At 42.3% G+C, this 8,978-nt stretch overlaps 1 non-coding gene across 1 annotated transcript; it reads right to left on the reverse strand.

The window, feature by feature from the left end:
- Positions 1 to 8,627: 8,627 nt before the first annotated feature.
- trnar-ucu (transfer RNA arginine (anticodon UCU)) lies at positions 8,628 to 8,719 on the reverse strand. Its single transcript is given in 2 exon segments — positions 8,628 to 8,663; positions 8,683 to 8,719. It is a non-coding gene; the product is annotated as a tRNA-Arg (tRNA).
- Positions 8,720 to 8,978: the final 259 nt, after the last annotated feature.

The following is an 8,978-nucleotide window of genomic DNA, read 5'->3' on the forward strand; positions in this document are numbered from 1 at the left end:
GACAGAAAAACAACATGTCTCCCAACACCCTCTGTTTCCTACCATCAAGCCAATTTTGTATCCAGTTCCCTCGCTCCTCCTGAATGCCATATCCTTTTACAATTATCTAGGCTTATTACCCAGTTTACCACATGGAACATAGAACACAGAACAGTGCAGTACAAGACCCTTCGGCCATGATGCCATGCCAACCTTTTATCTGTCTGTGAGATCAAATTAACCTACATACCTTAAATTTTACTGACATCCATGTGCCTATCCAAGAGTCCATTAAATATTCCTCATGAATCTGTCTCTCCTACCACCGCTGCCAGTGCATTCCAACGACGCAACACTCTTTGTGTAAAGAACCTATCTCTGAAATTTCTCCTTACCCATCCACCAATCACCTTAAAATTATTTATGCCCACTGACAATAGCCATCTATGCCATGGTACAACGAAGTCTCTCACTATTCACTCTATCTATGTCTCACATCATCTTGTTCGCCTCTACCAAGTCGCCCATCACCCTTCTTCACTTCAATGACAAAAGGCTTACCTCCCTGAACCTTTCATCATAAGACATGCTCTCCAGCACAGACAGCATTCGAGTAAATCTCCAATTTACCCTACCTAAAGCTGCCTCCCTGTAATGAGGGGATCAGAACTGAACACAATATTCCAAGTGGGTTCTAACCATGGCTCTATAGAGCTGCAGCGTAACCTCACGGCTTGAAAACCCAATCCCCCAGCAATTGAAAGGCGACACAACATATTCCTTCTAAACAAACCTATCAGCTTGGGTGGCAACTTTGAGGGATCGATGGACGTGGAACCCAAGATCTCTCTGTTCCACAACACGACCAAGTATTCTGCCTTTAACCATGTATTCTGCATTCAAGTTCGACGTTCCAAAATGAATCATTTCACACTTTTCCCGATTAAAACTCCATCTGCCACTTCTCAGCCCAGCTCCGCATCCTGACAATATCCTGCTGCAACCAACAACAGACCTCTACACTATCCACCACTCCAGCAACCTCCATGTCATTGGCAAAATTACCAACCCATTCTTCCACAACTACATCCAAGTAGTTATTAAAAAAATCACAAAGAGCAGAGTTCCTGCAATCGATCCCTGCGGAACACCACTGGTCACTGGTCTCCATACTGAATGCTTCCCATCTATCATCACCCTCTGTCTTCTATGAGCCAGGAATTCCATATCAAGACAGACAGGTTTCCTGTATCCCATGCCTCTGTTTCTTTTCTGAATGAGCCATAAAGGTGTTTTGTCACATTCTCGAAGGATTCAATAAGATTTGTGAGGCTTGACCTGTCCCTTATAAAGCCCTGCTGACTATCTCTAATCAAACTATGGTTTTCTACGGTGGTATAAATCCGCGCTGAGTCCTCTCCAATAATTTGCATACCACAGGCATAAGAAAGTGAAGTCTGTAATTCCCAGGATTTTCCCTATTCCCTTTCTTGAAAAAGGGAGTGACATTTGCCATCATCCAATCATCTGGTGCGACTCCGGTGGTCTGTGAGGGTGCAAAGGTCATTTCCAAAGGCGCAGCAATCCCTTCCCTCGCTTCCTGCAGTAACTTTGGGCATATCTCGTCTGATCCAACAGACGTATCTATCTTTATGTTTTACACAATTCTCAGCACATCGTCCTTCTTAACACCAACCTGTTCACTTATATCAGTCCTTTTCACGCTGTCCTCACAAATGACAAGGTCCTTCTCAGTAGTGAATACTGAAGCATAGTATTCATTGAGGACCTCCTCTACCTCCTGTGACTCCACGCACATGTACCCTCCACTATCCCTGACAGGCCCTACCCTCACGCTGACAATCGTCTTGTTCCTCACATATGTGGAGATTGCCTTATAGTTTTCCATAATCCTTCCCAATAAAGTTTTTCATGTCCCATTCTAGCTGTTCTAACTCCATTCTTCAGTTCCTTCCTGGCTACCTTCAGTGAGTCCCCAGAGTGTGGAAATAGGCCATTTGGCCCAGCAACTCCATACGGGCCCTCTGAAGGACATCCCACCAAAACCATTCACCTAATTTGCACATCTTTGCACGGTGGGTGGAAACTGGAGCACCTGAGGACCCCACGCAGACATGGGGAGAACGTGTAAACTCCACACAGACTGTCGCCCAGGACTGGAATCGAAATCGGTTCCCCAGTGCTGTAAGGCAGCCGTGTTAACCACTGAGGCATCATGCCACCCCCATATGACCCTATAGAGGTCTAAGGATCCTTATGTAAACGTCGTTTTTCCTCTTAACTAGATGTTCAATAACCCTTGGAACCTTGTCAAATGCTTTGCTGACGTCCATTTGGACAGCGCTGACTGCTCTGTCTTTACCTATCTCTTGGCCACCTCCAGGAAGAGTCAATCCAGTTTGTGAAACACGGTTTTCCACTCATAAAGCCATGCTGACCATCTCTAATCAGTCCTTGCCTTTCCAAATATACGTAGCTCCTTTCCCTCAAAATCTCCTCCAACAACTTCCCCATCAATGGACTCAAGGGGCTGTAATTTCCTGGCTTTCCCTGCAACCCTTAAGTGCTGGAACAGCATTCGCCAACCTCCAGTCTTCCAACACCTCACTGTGGCTGTTGATAATATAAATATCTCTGTAAGGGACACTGCAATCTCTTCCCGAGCTTCCCATAATATTCTCCGATCGACCTAATGAGCTCCTGAGGATTGATCTATTTTTACTTGTTTTAATATTCCACCACTTTCTCTTCTCTGTTGAGGATTTTTTCCAAGACATGGCAATTTATTTCCCAATGTTCCCGAGTTACCATGTCTTTCTCCAGAGTAAATACTGACAAGACTTTTTTTTTGTTTATGATCTCACTCATCTCCTCTAGTTCCACACATCGGTAACCTTATTGACCTTTAAGGGGCCCTATTCTAGCCCTTATTGAAACTCACACAAGGGCTTCTGAAATAAACCATATCCACCGTACCAACACCCACCCTCACCACACCCTTATCTATTCTGCCATTTATATTCACACCAACAAATAAAATCCAACAGGCTCTAAAACAAATTCTCTTTTATAAAATTTGTTTCTAAGAGTCCAGTTACTTTTTATTGATATGTTGTTTCTCACTCATTGCAACATGCTCCTGACTTTCTGTCAGGCTAACAGTACTTGTTTTTAGACTGAAAACATAAAGGTTTGTGCGAGTCCTTGTTTATCAATCAGAAAAAAATTAGCTTACAGGGTCTTCAAATAATAGAGAAGGCAAATCAAATGCTGCCAATTTTTACAGAGGGAATGGAGGCTAAATATAGGGAGGTCTTACTAAAACGATGCAAGGTACAAGTCATACTTCACTTAGAATATTATGAACAGCATGTGTGCCCGAAGGAAAGGTATTGTTGTATCAGAGGCAGGCCAGATAATTTTCACTCGGATGATATTGGGAATGGAGGGATTTTATAATAAGAAGTGGAGTAGATTGAGAATGAACCAATTAAAGTTAAGAAAAATGAGAGAGAAACTGAATGAAACATGCAAGATTCTGAAGTGCTTTGATCGGTTAAATGCTGGGAAGTTAGAAAATAGAACAGTGCAGCATAGCAATTGGCCCTTCGGCCTACCACAATGCTATTCTCAACTCATCCCATCTGAATGTACATGGTCCATATCCCTCTATTCCCTGCCTGTTCATGTTTCTGTCGAAATGCCACTTCAAAACTTTACTCACATTTCTGTTTCAAGACCTCGCTTGGCAACTTCCACTCTCTGAATAAAAGATCTTGCCTCACACACATCATTTAAACTTTCTCTTTCTCACCTTAAACCTCTGCGCTCTAGTATTTGAAACTTATACATTGGAAAAGAGATTCTGACTATCCACATTATCTATCCTGTCCTAGCGTTATATTCCTGTACCTGGTCGCCTGTCAGCCTCTGATACTCTCACAAAGCAATCCATCTTTGTTTAATTTCCTCTTATACCTAACACACCTTTAAAAACACAATACTGGTAACGTGTTGATAAACCCTTTTTGTACCCTCTCCGAATCCTCCACATCCTTGCTATTTTGAGATGAGATCTGCACACAGTACTCCAAATGTGGCCAAACAGAAGTTTTATACAATTACAACATCAGATGCAAATCACGATACCAAACGTTGTGACCGATGAAGGCCAGAGTTCGATTTGCTTTCTTTCCCATCTGAAACACTTCTGTTCCTATTTTCAGGATGTCACTGTCTAGCACCAAAATCATAATAGAAACGTCAAAGATTTTAGTCTGCCGGGAGGTTATACAAATGTTGATCCCTGTTCCATTATGAAAACTTGGGAAGCTGACAAAGTGTGACATCAAACAAGCGATCAAAGAAGTGGGTTTCAAGGCGTATTTTGTCACATAAAACGAAATTTGTATCACAAAACTGATTTGAACGAATTTGTTCTGCTCGAGGTCATCATCTTTTGTCAGACTCAAAACGACTCAGAATTTAGTTCTTCTATAACTCAGTGGTTCGAGGCTGGTTTTGTAAACCAGCGGTTGTAACCTCCATTCTCACGGCAGCCTTGCTGAATTTCCTTACAACTTTGCAACAAGCATCCGAAGGTGCATTGTGTGTGTTGTTAGGACTTATTTTTGAAGGAAAAGCTGAAAGTCATTTTTTGCGCAGACCAGGCCTCAGCCATTTCAGTTTGGAAGTCCACATCCGTGTTTTTCCCCTGAGGATATTGTGGATGTCAATCTTCTGATGCGAAGAATGCCTTCGTTTGGCAGGAAGAAAAACGTGACTCATTAGAAGCAGTAAACTAATGGTGAAACAATGGGGGAACGAAAACTTACAGGAATGCGGCTGTATGCTCCTGTTCCTTATGTAGAGACAGGAATGCGCTGGAATCCAAATTAAACCAGTCAGAGGATGGAAGAGCACAGCTAGCCAGTCTGCCTCACAGGTGGATACATCGACGGTTTGCAGATACCAAATATTCACGATTGGGGCAGTCTTCGAAGGACAGCCTCCTGTCAGTTTACACCTCTGCTTTTGTCAACAGAATCGGATTTTAAAGCTAGTAATGAAGAAAGAAGAGGCCAAACGGTTCAATTCCTCATTTTATGTTAGTTGGGATGTCCTGAGGCCTTTGTCACTCTCAAAAGATGTGTCTGTATAGTTCCATCTATGGGTCAAAATGAGGTTCAGTTCTCCGCCAGGTCATGAACAAACGTGACGGTATCTGACTTCAGTCTCTGTCGCTGGTTCATTTGAAATTAAAACTTTGCATGGAAAGTCTCATTGAGATGAACACTTCAGACGTCAGGCTGTGGACCAAGTAGTGGTAACTGGAAAGGAGAATGGATGGATGTTTGATGACTGGTACTGACATGATGTATTATTCTGTGCTGTAAAAGCACGGTGTCACGAACATTCTTTTTCGATAGAAATGTCTCATCACAGGAAAAGAAAGCTATGCTGTTAAGAGAAGACACAATTGCACATGCCGTCCTACCTGGTCGACCAGTGGTTCCGATGCAGCACTTTCACCGCTGTGGTTTGGGTTCATTTCTAGGTCAGGGAATCAGAATTTATTGTTCCTGGTCAGGGTAACAACAAAGTAGAGCATCTTTGACAGGAATCACATGACAAACGCGTCCACATGTGCCTTGCAATATTGTACACGGCCATAAGGTGGTTCACTGGTTATCACTGCTGCCTCACAGCGCCAGAGATATGATTTGCCTACAACTGGGTTGACTGTCAGTAAGGTGCGAACTTCAGGTGCAAATGAAGAGAAAAATTGTTCTGTGAGCGTTAATCCCTGGAGGACTGGGTGTGCATTGTTTGCAATGAATAGCCAGTTTCTGAACTATAGTCATTCTATGTTCCCTTAGTGTGTTGCTTTAGCAAATGTTCAGACCAGGGAGAAAAGTGAGGAAAAACAGTCACTTCCCAGTCAAGGATTGATCCATTACACGACAACCAACGGATTCCCTTTTGCCTGAACTAGCATCTATTTTCCTTACATTGGTAATGGCAGTACACAGCATTAGACTGAGTTTTAATGTGCTGCATTGGACCCAGCATCCTTTCCCAACATTGGCTATACAGGGATATAAAGAGATAATAAAAAACATGGATGGCAATGACTGTAATGAAAAGACGTCAGGAAGAATGGACAGTGTTTACTTGGAAACAAAAAAATGTAAAGGAAGCCATCGATGTAGTGAGGGGTAATGCCATTTGAAAAGACAAGGCGTGGTTTCATGGGTTGGTGGAAAAAACGAATAGATCATGTGGCGTGACACCAGGTAAAACTGAGTTGTGTCCGTATGGAAGGTTTCCAGGCGATGAGAATTTGGTGAGAGTAAACAGGAGGGAAATGCCTTCATTTGGATGTATCTATATCAAAACTTTAGAACTTCAAAACCAGCGATGAATGACAAAGAGAAGTTTGGAAAGTTATCCTTTTCCTTCTACAGCAGTTGAATTCGAAAACGATTTCTTCTTCGCTGGAAAGATTATTGAGAAGCTGATCCTAATATATTTGTGAAGACACGTGCAGACACGCGAGGAATGAATTTCACCATGACAGGGTGTCCGGGCGGTCATGATGGGTACGCGTTACGTGCACACTCTGTAATTGGTTAAAGTTAATTGGATAGAAAGCTCATAACACCTTCAACTGAGTAGGACTAAGTACAGCATGTGCTGATTGTGAGGAAAGGTTCAGCAGCTTGTTCCACGTGAACTTCTATAAATTGTACAAAAAACTGAGCATGAAAGGGAAGCCAGTTAGCTCAGTCCGCTGCATAACTGGTTTATGATATAAAGTGAAGCCAACAGTGTGGGATTAATTCTCGCAATGTCTCAGCATACCCTCAGGATCATGATCTCCCAACTCAGCTAATACTTTAGACGATGGCGATAATCAAAGTGAAACTATACTATCGTGAGTGGGAACTGACCTGCTAATGTAATGCACCTTTATCCTTTCATGTGTTGCATTGGAATATTTGGCTGCAATCACAGAGAAGGGAGTGAGTCCATATGCTGCTCACTCATCTCCCCCAAAAATATCCTGTAACAAGACACGAAAAATATTCCTACTGCAATTCTGTAATCTTCACAGCAATACTTAAAACATCGTTATCGTTTCGATTCCAGTTTTTCTGGTAACAGTCAAAATGTCCAATGAGTTAAATCTAATATTTTGTGGACTGCTTTAATGGCCTGTGCGAGCTTGCAGCAACACCGGTAATATGTAAAGAGCTGAACATCCTTTCCAGAATTTAACACAGCGCAGGATCAGCGGTATGAAAGACGTCATTGTTTGCAGAAATCACCTCTGTATCTCTATTGAGTGTTGGATATTCACTCAGGGAGTATTTATGGCTGGTCTTAAGTAACTGAGGCATTTCCTAAGGACAGAGCACTCCAAGAAATCATATTTTTTTTAGAATAAATGTTGTTTTACTCAACGTTCTTTGGTAACTTTTAAATATTTTGCACAGACATATACATGCATGCACACATACATTTATATCTGTGTGGATATATAAATATGCGCATATATGTGCATGTGTGTGTGAATTCAGGACATTAGTAATGGATAGTTGGCCATTTGAATGTTCTTCCTATGGAATGTGAGAGCGTAGAGATTACAATAATGTCCCAGAAATGTGGTGGAAATGTGGCATAGAAAAATGTGGCGGAAATCGACTTTATTGAATGCTGCGTACGTTTACAGTGGTGTCCTGTGTTGATCACCAGAAATGTCATTTCGCCACTGGACTGGGGTTTTCCTTCGATCGGTTTCACTTCGTCAGGGAATTCGATTCACTGAAATTTCACCAACTTCCATCGGCATGTTCATATGACACATCGACCCACACTGCACAAAACGACAACAATATTCAGCATACTGCACCCACGAGGACGTGGCATGGTTTTTATAAACAGTGAAGATTGAATAATGTTATGCAAGGGCAACGTGAATTCCGATTTAATTGCTGAAGACGCAAGAATCCAGAGTAAGATTCAAAATGTCAGAACTTCACGTTCATTACCTTGGCCAGAATTCCAGCCCAGCAAAGGGGAAATCTGCCCCAGAAGCACCTGATTCCATGCATTTGCTTGCTCCATGTATCCACTTTGAAACCCATGCGAAGCAACATTCAGCCTGAAGGAGAACTTGTCAGAATTCTCCACAGTCTGATCTAAAGCTAAAACAAGAGCTGTCTATTCCAGTTGGAAGGGAAGGGATGTGGAGGTGAGACCAAAATATTTCGTGGTGTTTAATTCATATTGTTATCATTACGATTGTTTAAAAATCTGGACCAGAAATGGCACAGACACAAAGGAGCCCATTGTTAATACCGATCTGGCCCCGCTCCATGATTCAATATCATCATGGCTGACACAACAATTTTGTGTCTTTTTCCAGCCTATCCACATCATCGTGTTGTCTACTGACTAACAGATGTTTATTGATCTCTATCATAAATAGACATCAAAAATTTAAACTTGTGAGAGGAAAATATTTCGTTTCGAGACAGTTGGGTTTCTGCACGAATATTGTTGGTTTTGCAGATGAGCAGCTGAGTCTGCTCTGACCATCTTCCAAACCATAAACTAAAAGTCGACTCTGATGGGACTCGAACCCACAACCTTTGAATTACAATCTGAGCAGTGACATAGAAGTCCAACGCGCTATCCATTGCGCCACAGAGCCACGCCTGCGATTGCCTTTGAACACACAAATTTGTGTTTGACCCATTGCGTTCAGGACACCCATCTCGCATCTGTCTGTCCTGGTTACACTTTCCAGTACCTGTTCCTTATCCACGTGTGCTCTGGCTCTTCAAATGTACGTCTACAGACTGCTGGAATGTTCTCATGACACGTAGCTTTACCACATGCTCAGATAATGATTTCCAGATTCGCAACACTCTACTGGTGAAAGCATTGTCGCAAATTCTCCTCAAAACATC

This window comes from Hemiscyllium ocellatum, unplaced genomic scaffold (assembly GCF_020745735.1).
Source record: "Hemiscyllium ocellatum isolate sHemOce1 unplaced genomic scaffold, sHemOce1.pat.X.cur. scaffold_89_pat_ctg1, whole genome shotgun sequence".
Taxonomy (NCBI): domain Eukaryota; kingdom Metazoa; phylum Chordata; class Chondrichthyes; order Orectolobiformes; family Hemiscylliidae; genus Hemiscyllium; species Hemiscyllium ocellatum.